Source organism: Hyla sarda, chromosome 1 (genome assembly GCF_029499605.1).
Source record: "Hyla sarda isolate aHylSar1 chromosome 1, aHylSar1.hap1, whole genome shotgun sequence".
Taxonomy (NCBI): Eukaryota; Metazoa; Chordata; class Amphibia; order Anura; family Hylidae; genus Hyla; species Hyla sarda.
Genome location: NC_079189.1, coordinates 560,724,998 through 560,741,600, shown reverse-complemented (window position 1 = coordinate 560,741,600; position 16,603 = coordinate 560,724,998).

Genomic DNA, 16,603 nt, shown 5'->3' with positions numbered 1-16,603 from the left:
ATTTGCATAGGAGCGTACCCGGATGCAAGCGTTAGGCCCCATTCACACGACAGAATTTCCTCAATGAAAGCTTAATACACTTCTATGGGAGTCCACACTCCCATTCACACTTCTGCAGAATTTCCGCTTGGATTCCGCACCAATTCAGCACCAATTAAGCACAAAATTCTCAAAAGCGGAAGCGGAATTGGGTCGGATGAGCAGAAATTCTGCCATGTGACTAGGGCCTTACAATTGCCTCCGCTACCAAAAAATATTCCACGCCAGTGATTCCCAAACAGGGTGCCTCCAGCTGTTGCTAAACTCCCAGCATGCCTGGACAGTCAGTGGCTGTCCGGCAATGCTGGGAGTTGTTCTTTTGCATCAGCTGGAGGCTCCGTTTTGGAAACACTGCCGTACGTTTTTAATTTTTATTTGGGCGGAAGGAGGGGACAGTGTAAGGGGGTTTATATATAGTTTTTACCCTTTATTTTGTGTAGTGTAGTATAGTGTTTTTAGGGTACATTCACACGGGCGGGTTTACGGTGAGTTTCCCGCTAGGAGTTTGAGCTGTGGCGGAAAATTAGCTGCATCTCAAACTTGAAGCAGGAAACTCAATGTAAACCCTACCGTGTGATTGCAAACCTCCAGCGGTCGCATGCTGGGAGTTGTACTTTTGCAACAGCTGGAGGCACACTGGTTGGAAAACCTTGAGTTAGGTTCTGTTACCTAACTCCGTATTTTCCAACCAGTGTGCATCCAGCTGTTGCAAAACTACAACTCCCATCATGTACTGATCTCGGAAGGGCATGCTGGGAGTTGTAGTTATGCAACAGCTGGAGGCACGCAACTACAACTCCCAGCATGGCGAGACAGCCATTTCCTTTCGTGCATGCTGGGAGTTGTAGTTTTGCAAGATTTAGAGGGCCACGGTTTAGAGACCACCGCACAGTGATCTCCAAACTGTGGCACTCCAGATGTTGTAAAACTAAAAATCCCAGCATGCCCAGACAGCAAACTGCTGTGTGGGCATGCTGGGAGTTGTAGTTTTGCAAGATCTAGAGGGCCACAGTTTAGAGACCACTGAACAGTGATCTCCAAACTGTATCCCTCTAAATCTTGCAAAACTACAAATCCCAGCATGCCCAAACAGCAAACGGCTGTCTGGGCATGCTGAGAGGTGTAGTTTTGCAACATCTGGAAGGCTACAGTTTAGAGACCACTGTATAGAACTGGATCCGCACCTCATCACCGCCGCCGCACCAGGGACCTCCCGCCGCCGATCGTCACCGCTGGTGAGGGACCTGCACCGCGGCCGCTTGCAGGACTGTTCCTCTACTCTGCCCAGACTACTGTGGGTGGGAAGAGCAGGGGAACTGAACTTTAACCCCCCTGCCACTGATCTGCTATTGGTCGGTCGCTTCAGACTGACCAATAGAAGGGATAAGAGGGGTGGCACCCCGCCATCTTACTCCAATACCTTCAGGAGGATCAGGGCTGTCCTAGGCAGCCCCGATCCTCCTTATGACCCAGCATTAACCGGCGATTTGCGGCGCAAAGGACCCCTCCCAGGCATTGGCACGGGATGCCTGCTGAAAGATTTTAGCAGGTATCCTGGTCCAGTCCCCGCCCCGCGAGCAGCGGGGACCGGAATTCCCGCGGGCGTATACATACACCCTGCTCCCCCAAGAGGTTAAAGGGGTTATCCAGGAATAGAAAAGCACAGCTAATTTCTTTAAAATCAGCTCCACATCTGTCTCCAGGTTGTATGTGGTTTTACAGCTTGGCTCCATTCACTTCAACAGAACTAAGCTGCAGTACCACACCCAACCTGGAGACAGATAGGGAGTGTTTTTTTGTAAGAAAGTAGCTGTGTTTTTCTATTTCTTGATAACCCCTTTAAGATGTAGCAAAACTACAACTCATAGCATGCTGGGAGTTGTAGTTTTGTAACAGCTGGAGGGCCACTATTTGGAGAACCCTGCTCTATGTACATGTGGTCTTAATTTCCCTTCATGATGTAATACATAACTCCCATCGCCCCAAAATAGCACACCACTCTGTATCACTACTGCCCCCTAGACCTTGCAATGTATTTTCACATCACACATACACAATATATTACAGTGGTCCCCGACATACGATGGCCCGGACATAGTAAAAATGGCTATTTGGCAGCGCTGACTGCTTCATCTGCCGCCGGATAGCCATTTAATATGCCCCGCTCAATGATACTTACATGTCCACGCCGCTCCAGCCTGTCAGTTTGCTGCTTTTCTGCTGCCGCTGCCCTGCGCTGTCGCTCTCCGTCGCAGTCATCATGTTGCCGCTCACACTGCCCCGGTGCAGGCCAGTGGCGACATAGTGATACGGCAGCAGAGGAGCGGCATACTGACGGGCTGGAGCGGCGGGGACATGTGATTATCATTGTGCATATCATTAGTACGAATCCCTCAACATACAATGGTTTCAACAAATGATGGTCCGCCTGGAACCAATTACCATCGTATGTTGAGGGACCACTGTACTCTCATTATCCCCAAGAAGTATTGGGCCTAAGACCATGTTCACACTAGAACGGTACAGAATCCAGCAGAAACCATGATGGATTACTGACGTTCCTATTATCTTTCAAGGGGTTCTGTGTGGCCCCATTGGGATCCATGGTATAATGGATCTGGCACGTCATTGCTGAATTCGTTATGAACAGAGACTGATACAGTATATGAAATATGGAGACTAAAGTATAACTCTCATCTCAATCTGAGAAGTTAAAAGTGCCCATACATTTTTAATAACTTTGGAGAGAGGAGAGAGGAGTCGCTGCCAGACACCTCTAGCAGTGTCTTACATCTCTCAAAACAACAGTTAGGCAGTCGAAATCCTGACATTCTGCATGATCATTCTCTCCCCCGGCAGATGATGTCAGGAGGGAGCCCATACATTAAAGGGGTATTCTAGCCCTCTTTCATATCAAAATTATGCTTCTATATGTTACTCACTTGGCCATGCAGATGCTTTACATTGTTTTGTTTTTTTTGTGTGTCTCTAGCTCCTGTATTTGGCTCACAAATTACTCTGTTCTGCTGCTCAATCTTTCTGACATCCACTACTCAGGAAGGGGCATGTCTGAAGCAAGCACTGAGCCCGCCCTCACTAAGCATGCATTCACTTCCTCCCTGAGTTTGCTGTGCTGGCTCTTCATCTAATCACTGCAGGCTACTCTGTAACCCCCTTCTCTCTGTTTTCATGCTGAAGTCTGATAGGACAGGAGTGAGCACAGAGGAGTGCTAGTCCCACTCTCACTTTCCAGGGGTTGCCCCAGCCTGTGCTTTAGGGAGAAAGATGATGCTGCAGCTGGACAGGATGATACTCTGGATGATATGGAGACCCCCTAGTGTCCTTTTTTTTTTTTTTTTTGTAAGCCATGAGTTCTGTAAAAAAAAAGGGGGATAACTTATTTTATGAAGTATATTAAAAAGGGTAATGTTTTACCAAGATGTACAACATATAAAAAGTTTTTGACTCTAACAGTGTCCATTTAATAACTTATCTGGGGGATTTGGTCTGCCACTGGGAACACAACCACTAACTCTAGAATGGGGCCCTGCTGTATGGAATGGCAGATGACACATGTTGTCTGCAACTCCATACATTGTCTATATTACTGCACTCCGTTACCTCCAGCGCCCCTATAGACAGTGAGAGGGGGTCCTAGATCAGATGCTTATCCCCTATCCAGTGCATAGGGGATTAGTTTTTTAGGGGGGTGTGGATAACCCAGAAAAAAACAATTGGCTTATCCCACCTAAAACAGTGGATTTGGCAGACGTTTGACTAAAGTGTGTGGAGACCTTTACCCTTTTATTAACCCTAAACCTAGGAGCTAACACTTCAATCTACATATCAAACAGGATGTACCACTCCCACCATTACTGTCCTGAAGATGTCACAATCAAATCTCCTTATCTCTGGACATACGACAAAGTGTGCCCACATGGCCAAAGAGGTTTTTATTCATGAGCTGGCCATCATTAATTTAAGGGCTGTCTACAATCTAAATTGTTTTCTAACCACTCAATGGCATCTCTTCCTGAATCTTTATAAATACCCCTCCCCTAAATCCACCCCGCCATATCCACTTTATCCTCTGACTTAAGGTGCCCATACGCCTTAGACTAAAGTCAGCCAAACTCTTGAAAGTGTATGGGGAGGTTGGGAGAGTTAACCTTCGGACAGAGAAATGTTCGGCCAACAATTATTGAAGGCGTATGGCCAACTGCCTGCCTGCCTAACCCCTGCCTGCCCACCATGTAATGACCGCACTTCCAATTAGCTTTGAGCCCGGCTTTTTGCTACTACAGATTGTGAGAAAAAAAACAAAGCCCAACATCCAAAACAGCAACATCTGGTTCCAACATTTCAAAGATCTCTGCTAAGATATCCCAGGGGAGGAACGAGCCCAGAACAAAGACAAATAATGAAAAATTGAAATCTATAGAGACAAAATTCAAAGATTTCAAACCCCCCTTGGATATACCCAGATCACTGCAGGAAATATCAGAGAGAATCTCATTTATATGGTATGGGGGAGAAAAAAAAACTGTGACCTAGATGGTATTCCACCAGAAATTATTAAATATAGCCCACCAGAAACATAGGCGGCCATAGCAAAACTAATGGTGTCACCAAGGAGGTGCAGAGTGGGCCATGCCCCCCCCCCATATCATGATGTGCTCCCTCATGTGACCCCAACTGTTTATTACTGTGCATAATACTGTGCAGAGGGCCAGCTACTTCTCTAATCTCCCGAACCAAGGCCTCATAACCCAAGAATGGGCAGAGATACAACCTTACCAGCTACTGTGGGATTTGTGTCAGCAGCAACATGGGAAAAACGTTCAGTAGCTTCCTGAACCAGAGCCCTCAGCTTCCTCGCCCGGCTCAATGTCCTCAGAAAAGATAACTAGGGCCTATGGTAAACCATTGCACCACTCACCCAAAATACACCCTGCAGAGCCTCATCCAGAGCCATGTCCAACACAAAGCAGAGAAGGACATACATCTGTTTTGTGGACTACAAAAAGGCCTTCAACACAATATGGCTTCTGGGCCTGTTAGTGAAACTGCTGGAGACAAAATAGGAGGGAAGATTTAAGATGTTCTCAGGAGCTCGGACACTGAGAACCGATGCAGCGTGAACAGGAGAAGAACATCTTATCTCCAGTAGAGGTGATATTTTAGACAGGGCTGTAGTCTAAGCCCAACGCTCTTTAACATGACCTGGCCACAACTCTGGAATCCTCCTCAGCACCAGGTATTATCCTCCATGACACCCAGGTGTATTTTCTCTTGTATGAAGGTGACTTTCTGTTACAATCACAAATGAACAAAGGTCTCTAAGACCACCTGCTCACTCCGGAGAAACTCAGTGCAACAAGGGCAATTCCTATATCCCTAAAGAAGACCAACATTGTGGTCTTCCAAAGGAGAAACACAAAGTGAGATTGACATCCTTTCTTTAGACTATAGACCTAAATGATCACTCTAGGAGTATTCAGTCTCAATTCTTCTGCCATTAGAAGAACGCTGTATTATCTCACATCCCCAATGACCATGGGCTTTAACTCTTTGACTTAAAGGAGATATCCAGTGCTGAAAAACTTATCTCCTATTCTAAGGATAGGGGATAAGTTTCAGATCGCGGGGGTCCGACCGCTGGGGCCGCCCGCGATCTCCTGTACGGGGCCCCGGGGGCCAGATAGCGGGTGTCGACCACCGCACGAAGCAGCAGCTGACACGCCCCCTCAATACATTTCTATGGCAGAGCCAAAGATAGCCGAAAGCAGCACTCCGGCTCTGCCATAGAGTTGTATTGAGGGGGCGTGTCAGCCGCCGCTTTGTGCGGTGGTCAACACACCCCTTTCCCGCGAGCTGCCGGGGCCCCGTACAGGAGATCGCAAGGGGCCCCAGCGGTCAGACCCCCACGATCTGAAACTTATCCCCTATAGAAAAACTCTTCTCTTCACATTATGGTGATTTTGGGGGTGTGGAGGTCACATTTGCCAGAGCTGGGAGAAGAATCCAGATACTGCAGGGTTATTCATGGTTAATAGTAAGAGTCCATACATTTAAACTGAATAGAATAAATTACAGGCTTTTTCTAGGAACCATAATATAGATTTTTGCCCACCCCAGACATAAAGGGCAGTTTACTAGTGAGGTTAAATCATACGAAGATGGCTCCTCGAGCCTGAGAACTAAACCACCGAGAATCACACCGGGAGATGGAGTCTGAGAGTCTGGAATCTCTGATCTAGGAGCAGCACCAGGTCTCACGCTGCCCTTCTTTTTCCTTATCAGCCTCAATAGCCTTACTGTATATTTGGCTTCACTTACTAGTACTCAGCTGCCACCAGGTGTTCACAACTAGTAAGACACCACCCTGTACCAGGGCAAGGATCAGCAGAAGCCTACAATCCTGTATGGTGCCTGTGCACTGTGTACTGGAGAGATTCTCCTGGTGCATCTCTATAATATACACTTCCATTACAGCTCTGTACAGCTTGATGGTTATACATGTGTGGTGAGCCACAGGGGTGCGATGTGAGGAGCATGGGGCAGATGTTGTAGCCCAGGGACAGATGGTGTTAACCCCCTAAATGTTCGTGATGCCAGGGTGTGGTTTTACCGAGAACCACCCGAACGGTAGCACCGCTAGTCCTAGTTAGGCAGGGCAAATAAGAGTCCAAGGCCAGGTTAGGGTTAACAGTAGCTTTACTGAGGTAGACAGATGGTACAGTCTTTACAGCTAGGCCAGGATCCCAGAGAGGTGACCAGTAACACAGGGGACCTTGCAGCTTGCTGGGACTTGCAGTGACTTTGACAGACTTTAGGACAACCAAGCTGACTATAATAGACTTGACTTGACTGAAGACAGTGACAGCAGACAGAGATGACTTGACTGACTGACTTATGGCTGTATTTTAGGCTTGAGGCCTCCAGATGTGGTGGACACTGGCTCTGAGACGTCTGGAATGGACTTGACCTCAGGATCTAAGAGGGAGATTACCTCCCCCTCTTATAAAGGGGGCTGAGCAAGGAGCCCATAGGCTAGCTGCAGGTCATATGGTCACCTGGTGCTCTCTGGGTAACATAATATGTGACAACCATTATCATGTGACTAATAACCATATGACCATATCAAAGGTCCTTCACACATAATATACAACTAATTTCATTATGGGGGAAACACTGCAGGTGAGCCCTGAGGACATGCAGGGACTCAAGCTGATAAGACTGTGAGATGTATATCCCGTACTGGGACATCACACATGTGTATACAACCATGCATAAGACCTAAAGGACATACTGGCCTCCGAAATACTCAGCAATATTCAGCACCCCTACTAAAGTGACATTCACAACACCCCAATAGCTGTAGTGCTCCACATAATGGTCAGTCATTGTGCAGATATATATATATATATATATATATATATATATATATATATATATATATATATAAATGTGTGTGTGTGTGTTCCTATATTACAACAGCTGGAGGCTTCTACTAGACTATGTTAGTATTCTTCCGGCTACCATCCTATGTCCTAATTAGAGATGTGCAAACCAAACCTGTAGAACTCGAGTACGGTCAGAACTTTGCTAAAATAACATCAGCCACATGGCAGAAAGGAGAAGGATAAAGGAGAAGATAGATCTATATTAGATAGATAGATATGAGATAGATAGATAGATAGATAGATAGATAGATAGATAGATAGATAGATATGAGATAGATAGATAGATAGATAGATAGATATGAGATAGATAGATATGAGATAGATAGATATGATATAGATAGATAGATATGAGATAGATAGATAGATATGAGATAGATAGATATGAGATAGATAGATATGAGATAGATAGATATGATATAGATATGAGATAGATAGATAGATAGATAGATATGAGATAGATAGATATGAGATAGATGTGAGATAGATAGATAGATATGAGATACAATCCAAATGAAACACTTGAATTTTGCACTAATTTTGGTGTGCTGCCTACATTGATCTACATTGATCTATAGATATGAGATAGATAGATATGATATAGATATGAGATAGATAGATAGATATGAGATAGATAGATAGATAGATATGAGATAGATGTGAGATAGATAGATAGATAGATATGAGATAGATGTGAGATAGATAGATAGATATGAGATAGATAAATAGATAGATAGGAGATAGATAGATAATAGATAGATATGAGATAGATAGATAGATAGATAGGAGATAGATAGATAGATATGAGATAGATGGATAGATAGATAGTTCCTGCTAAGACGGCTCATTTTTGAAGGAGGAACAAGCAGGGATGATGTCAGGACGGGAACTTTAGGGGGGTGGGAGGTGAGTATCCCATATATATATATATATATATATATATATATATATATATATATATATATATATATTTACACAACCCCCAGCCATATATAAAACATTTCCCCAGACAACCCCATCTACAATGAGTAGGAATGTGAGTGCACCTCTGGATGTGAATAGAGCAGTGGTCTCCAAAGAGTGGCCCTCCAGATATTGGTGAAACTACAACTCCCAGCATGTCCGGACAGCCAAAATCTGGAGGATCACCATTTGGAGACCACTGGATAAGAGTATAAGATCTAATCATTCGTAATAAGAAAACTTGCACAACGACGTCCTAAAGTGGAGGTGACCTTTAAGGAGGCACATTGGGATTTCTTCCATTACTTTCCTCCCCCCCCCCCCCCCCACCCTCTCGTTCGCTCCAGGACAAATTTTTTCGCATTGTCGCCAGATTACGTTGTCTTTCTTCTCGTCTCTCCTTAATGTAAAGACACAATCAGCTCTAATACCGCTAAACTCTGTAAGATTATTTTTTTTATTCCTTTCCTCCCTTGAAAAAAATAAAATAAAAAGATCATTCTACTTTATTTGGTGAACTTTAGGGGAGGAGGGGAGGGGGGGGATACGTGATTGTGGTCTTCACTGTACTGGATGCGTCCTGCGGAGAAGTAAATGAGGGTTTGTTAAAGCAAAGCTCTGTGAGGAGCAGGAGGCGGACGGCTCGGGATAAAATGTAGGGCTGAAGTCAGGAAGTCTTTACATCCCGCAGAGTAATGAGGATCGGGAGAGCGCGGGAGGGAGTGCGGATCCTGTCACATTGCTCAGATGTAAGGGGGGGGGCGGATAATGCACAACACAAATCAGGTGAATTAACCGTTAGCTGAACATGAGCCTTATGGATGACCCCCCCTCCACTAACTTCACTATGCACAAAAACTATACCAACCAATGAGCCTTGTAGTCAGAGATGGAGAAATCATTGGATCTAGTCCTTATTGGGCACCAGAGATCCATTTGCAAAGCTAATAGCATTAAAGAGCCCGGAGGTATTTATAAATGAAGAGCATTGGGGGGAGAAAACAAAAATCTCATCACCCCGTTATGCATTTAAATGTGCACTGTCAGAATCAAAAACATTTTATATGTTGTATATCTTGGCCAAACATGAACCTTTTTAAATTCAAATAGTGAAAAAAAAACAGACATGGTCTCTCATTTACAACATGCACAATGATCTAAGGCTTCTCAGCAAGATTTATTAAGCTACCAGGTGGCTAGTGTACTTTATGATCGTGAAGTGTAAGCCCGCTAGCCACGTCACGGCCACCTGTAAGTAGTGGGTCCCTAACATCCCTAGCATGAAATGGCGCTGCACTAATGGCGCGACCACCACCGCCACAACATCAGTGCCCACAGGGGGAATGACCCACTGGCAGAGCAGCCCCAATGCCGCCCGAACCAGATCCTGCGCCGCATCTCCCCACAGACATGAACGCAGCACATAGCAGCACCAGGATCAACACTTACCAAGTGCTCCCAGTCAGTCGGTTTTTTTCTGTACTTAAATTCACATTAACCTTTTTAATATACTTAAATCAAAAAAGCATCTCCTTTTTATAGAAATCATGATTTATGTAAAAACATTAAAAAAAACAACAACAACACTAGGGGTCCCCATACCATCCAAAACACAATCCTGTCCAGCTACAGCACCATCTTTGTCCCAGCAGAAGCACAGGCAGGGACAAAGTCCAGGAAGTTAGGCCAGACAAGCAATCCTCTGTGCTCACCGTTGTCCAATCAGACTGCAGCATGACAACAGAGAGGAGGTGGTTACAGAACAGCCTGCAGTGATTGGATGAAGAGACACAGCACAGCAGACTCAGGGAGGAAGTGAATGCATGGTGAGTGAGAGCAGGCTCAGTGCTCGCCTCGGATATGCCCCTATCTAAGCAGTGGATGTCAGAATAAGAGAGAAGCAGAACAAGGAGTTGTGAGTTAAATAAAGAGGCTAGACACATAAAAAAAAAGACATGTAAAACATCTGCACATTTACTGTGATATGCCAGGTACATTTTAAAGGGGAAATCAAGGCATAATGATCTTTTGATCACCAGTTAGGCTGTGTTCACATGTTGCGGTAGTGCAACTAATTATGCGAGCGCTTTTTGCCATCAACGGGCAAAATCATAGCAAAAAACGCACACGGAATATAGTTGCGGTATCACAATGAGTGAACACAGCCTCACAGATACTAGCGAGGAGGTTATCTTAGGCAACCACTGATGTTCTGACATAAACCCCTTTTGTACTGCTTAGAGATATACATTTATACAGTTCCAAGTTCCCTACTGTGTTGATCCAAAGGAAGGCAAAATTGCCAATTGCCTCATACAAGGGGGGAAATTCATTCCTGACTCCAAATATGCATCAGAATAAATCTCTGGATCAACGTTCTATCCCTATAAATCAATAATCCATAACCTGTAATGTTATTACTCTCTAGAAATGCATCCAGACCACTCCTGATCTCTTTTATGGAGTCCCCCATGACCACTTCCTCAGGCAGAGAATTCCATAGTCTCACTAATTTTACAATAAAGAACCCCCCCCCCCCCCTGTGCTGGTGTAGAAACCTTCTTTCCACCAACCAGTGTGCCTCTAGCTGTTGCAAAACTACAATACCCAGCATCTAGGGCATCACCAGGGGGCTATAGCCTCAGGTGTAACCCCAATAGCCACCGATACTCACTGTTTTAAAGCAGCCGTGGCGCAATAGCACAGCGGCCACTTTAAGACAGTGAGCCTGGCGGCCGGCCAGGGTCTGACGAGGGATGTTGCGCAAGTGATGTTCCTCCGCAGACACGCGCAGGAGGACATCAGTGACGTCACTTGTCAGGTCATCGCAGGAGAAAAGAAGCGCTGCCAGGTGAGTGTGTCTGTGTGTGTCGGGGGGCGGTACTATGCTACCTAATGTGGGGAAGCTATGCTATCTAATGTGGGGAAACTATGCTACCTAATATGAGGAAACTATGCTACGTAATGTGGGGAAACTATGCTACCTAATGTGGGGAAACTATGTTGCCTACCTAATGTGGGAGAGCTATGCTGCCTACATTGGAAGGGATTGAGATTTTTTTAATAGAAATATATTACAAATCTGCTTAACTTTCTGGAACCAGTTGATTTGGAAAAAAAAAAATTTCCACTGGAGTACCCCTTTAACCTCTTGAGGACGAAGAGCGTACCTTCGAATCAGACCAACATGACAGCTTCTTCCATCCACAACTTCATCTCTTCAGCATCTGCAGGACAAACATGTTAGACTCCATATTTTTCCAGTGCCAGAGCCCTCCTCTACACAATCTCCCCATCTATAGGCCTCCACACTATAAAAAATACCCCCTTGGACGAAGGGATATGCAGGGGGACGCTGTGTGCGCACGCACAGCAAAGCGCACAGATACTTCCCTTCCCCCCTGCGCGCCGCGAGTCGCAGGCTGGGGCGGGAAATTTAAAAAAAAAAGTGCAAATTAGCGTTCCGGTACGCTAAAAGCGCGTTCTGGGCGCAGGGAGAGGTGCCGGTACTGTCAATAGGCATTTTTGGAAGTGGCGGTACTGAGCCCACTTAAAGCACTGGTCTTAGTAAAAAAAAAAAAAAGTCTTCATTGTTTCCGCCCCCCATCGGCTGCGGAGTCCTTGCGCCCCCAAGCGGACGCTTGGTTTGCCTAATGGCAGAACCGGCCCTGGCTCCAGAGGACGTTGTATACTTTTTTTTTTCCAGTCTGACCACAGTGCTCTCTGCTGACACCTCTGTCCATGTCAGGAACTGTCCAGAGCATGATAGGTTTGCTATGAGGATTTGCTCCTACTCTGGACAGTTCCTGTCACGGACAGAGGTGTCAGCAGAGAGCACTGTGGTCAGACTGGAAAAATCTATACAACTTCCTCTGGAGCATACAGAGTGGAAAACGGATGATAGGTAACTGGATATCACCATAAACAGTGAAGAGTTAGGGAGGAACCCAACACAGAAAGAACATAGTGGCCCTCATTTACTAAGAGTGTTGTTTTTTTTTACTGGTGGAAAAGGTTTCTGACTTGCAGGATTCCTCTCTATTTATTATGGGGATTCCCGAATTTACAAGTCTGGAAAGTTTTCTGACCAGCTATTTCTTGGTGGAAATTTCCAGCCATTAAGTCACATGATTTTCTGTGAATTCATTAGTAAATCAGTCGGGTTGTGAAACCATGCCCTTTTCCACCCGATCACACCCCTTTTCAGGTTTGTAGGTTTATTTTGGCACAATGTGCCAATTTGGTGCAGATGCAATTTATTGCACACTGCGCAACATTTTCAAGCACAACCCGACAAGACAGGTCGGGATTGCAATAGTAAATGAGGGCAACAATCTCTATGTATATGGAGCCATGGCCACCTAATAAGACAGTATTGTTAACCCTTTAGCGTGGCCCCTCCACAACGGGCAGACTAGTGATTTTCTGTATTCCTAGCCCATAAACCTTGGTGAGCCATCACCTCCAGCTGTGAACGTAACCTTCTCCTATCCAGGTCCGGGGTGATGACAGCAGCGTGCGGAGCTGGCAGGACTCTACTGTACGCACCACAATTACTGTGCCAGAGCTAATAACCATTTTCTTAGTCACTGACACTGCTGGTCTTTTGTGTTCAGACACTTTCATCTAATTGGATAGTACAATAAAATCAGCAAGAGGTAGCCTTGGGGGACTCGCCCAGTCATCCACCGAGGCAGAGAGCTTCACACTCAGCCCATCCCCATGCCAGGTGCATCTCTAGAACGCTGTGCCAGAGGGGCTGCAACCAATTCCGATACAGGAAATGACTGCAATAAAGCCACCATTATCCACCCACTGTATCTGAAATTCCTACAGGAATTTCAGTCATTTTGTCTTCTATTTTCTGCCTCACTGAACCAATATTAACAGTCATTAAGTATTCAAACAACTGGAAGCGATGCCAGCTCACCGTATACAAATAGCGGGCTGGTTATCTATACATCCGAATGCAACGCTACGTAGGGGGAGGCTGCTCATCATCCAGGCAGCCGACCCAGAGGGGAGCCCAGTAACTTTGCGCTCTGGGACCTAGTGCACAATCTGTAACAGCGCCCCCTGACTGTACTATGGTTCATTCACAATACTGATGCCTTCTTATGTGATAGAGGGGTCTTTGGGCATCTCTGCATCCAGATCAGCATGGGAGTTATAGTTTTGCAACAGCTGGCGAGTCAAATGTTGATAAACAATGCCATAAGATTTATGCATAAGACAACAATAGTGTAGAAGCCTAGAAGTTCCCTGTCACATCTGGCAGGGAATAGTGCAGCCTTAAATTGGCACTCATTAAAACTGATTTTTAGCTATTGCACTCCTTATGGTAAATAAAAAATCTTTCTAATATAGTTTGTTTAAAAAAAAAAAGATGTTTTCTGTTTCATTTGTGATTAAAAAAGCTGCCACTAGGTGTCTCCCTACTTGTCCAAAGCACATTTCCCCCCATCTTTTGCACAGACTTTGCTCCTCCTCTCACACTTAACTGCCGTTTGCTATTGGTTGCAGAGTTAGGGAGGAAGTTCTCCCCTGTATGGCTTCAGATGATGTCACGCCTGTTGGGTAACGCCCCTTCCCAGTCTGTGAACCTGACAGAGCAGGAAATACAGAGCAATGTCAAGGTAGAAAACTAAAAAATAATAAAAAATAAAGACAGGGGGTGGTTTATCATGATGGAGGCAGTGAACTGAGAGGATTATAAAATTTATTAAGTTAATGAGAGGTACTCTCTAAGCTAACTCACACCCTCTGTCCCTGCATTTTGGGGTGCTCACGCCAAGAGAAAGAGTATTTTGTGTTTAGTCTTGCCGTGTATCTGATCCCTTGCTAAAAAAAAAAGATGTTTTCTGTTTCATTTGTGATTAAAAAAGCTGCTACTAGGTGTCTCCCTACTTGTCCAAAGCACATTTCCCCCCATCTGATCTATGTATCTGATCCCTTGCTACGTATACTGACTATGGATCGACCGATATCAATTTTTTAGGGCCGATACCGATAATCGGTCACCTTTCAGGCTGATAGCCGACAACTTATACCGATATTCCGGTATAAGTTATCGGCTATTTCAACAACCCCCCCGGCGGGGCAGAAGCCGTTGCAGATCAATGATTTAAAGCGGCCGCTTTAAATCAATGAACTGCAGCGGCTTTCGCCAGGCCAGAGACCGCCACCGCCACCCGCTTCTCTCCCCCTGACTGTCCTGAGTCTAACCACCACAGTTGCCCCATCGCCTACCCCCCCCATCCTCTGCCCACATACCGCCGCAGCCCCCCCCCCCATCCTCTGCCCACATACCGCCGCCGCCTCATCTCCGGTGTTATAATTACCTGTTCCTGGGGTCCGCGATACTTCTGGCTCAGTCAGCGTCCAGCAACAGCGCAGGAGCCAAAGGTATTGCGCACCCTGGGAACATGTAATTATAACACCGGGGATGGGGGGAAGCGATGGGGCAGCAGCGGTATGTGGGCAGAGGATGGGGGGAGGCGATGGGGCAGCGGCGGCGGCGGTATCTGGCCAGAGGATGGGGGGAGGCAATGGGGCAGCGGCGGTGGTGGTATGTGGGCAGAGGATGGGGGAGGCAATGGGGCAGCGGCATGTGGCCAGAGGATGGGGAGGCAATGGGACAGCACCAGTGATGGTCGTCTCTGGCCGGGGGTAGGGCATTATCGGCATATCGGCAAGGTAATTGCCGATACCGATAATGTCCAAAATCGTGATAATCGGCCGATAATATCGGCCAAACCGATAATCAGTCGATCCCTAATACTGACCTTGCTCCTGTGTCGCCTTCCTTCTGACCTCCTGCTACGTGACTTGACCTTGCTGCATTGCTGTCTGTCCTGACCTCCTGCCTGTCCTGACTACGTCTGTGTCTCATCCTACCTGTTCCACATTATACCTCAGCTGCCTGTGGGGACTAATCGTATCGGGGGTAGCGACCTGGGTGCCGTCTGCTGCAGCAAGTCTATCCCGCTTTGCGGCGGGCTCTGGTGAAATCCAGCCGCAACTAAGACTCCACTTCCTGGTATGGCCCAAGCCATCTTCCTCAACAGGTCAGTGGATCCACCTACCACAGCTGTTACAGTATGAAAGTTAGGACACAAAGGGTTAACCACAAAACAGACTAAGAAGCACAAAGCAAGTATATTCCAAAGTGACCAACAAACAGATAGAGCACAGTCAGAAAGGCCAGAGTCAAAACCAAGAATGCTGCGAGGTACAGAACCAGATAACAAGAGAGTAGTCAGGTCACAAGCCAAGGTACAAAACCAGGAGGACAAGAAGGTACAGAACGGCAACAAACGACAGTCAAAAGCTAGCAGAAGTCAGACAAATGGTCAGGAACAAATGTCAATCAGGAGCTGAGAGCGCCAGGCCAATCAGCTGTGGTGCCATTGCTCACACCTCCAGGCAGAGGGATATTTAATTGGGCAGCTCACAAGCTGAGTTGGCTATAACAGGGGTTAAATCCCTTTCCCAGTGTTTCCTTTCCTGTCATGTGTTTTTTTGCCTTCCTTATATTTTTCTGACGACCTGTGATCTGACCTCTGCACAGACCATTCTCCTGTCTGCTGATCTTGTACTGCACTGCTCTATAGGTTTGACCCATAGTTTGCCCTGACTTTGCCTTGTGACTCTGTGTGTACTTCTCTGCTGTCTTGGTTGTGACTCTTTGTCTTCTTCCCTTGTTAACATCTTGTTTGCTGTATTAAAGGGGTACTCCGGTGGAAAACTTTTTTTTTTTTTTTAAATCAACTGGTGCCAGAAAGTTAAACAGATTTGTAAATTACTTCTAGTAAAAAAGTACTAATCCTTCCAGTACTTATTAACTGCTGAATACTACAGAGGTAATTATTTTCTTTTTTTTTAACACAGTGCTCTCTGCTGACATCATGACCACAGTGCTCTCTGCTGACATCTCTGTCCATTTTAGGAACTGTCCAGAGTAGCATATGTTTTCTATGGGGATTTTCTCCTACTTTAGACAGTTCTTAAAATGGACAGAGGAGTCAGCAGAGAGCTCTGTGTTCCAAAAAGAAAAGAATTTCCTCTGTAGTATTCAGTAGCCAATAAGTACTGAAAGGTTTAAGATTTTTTAATAGAAGTAATTTACAAATCTGTTC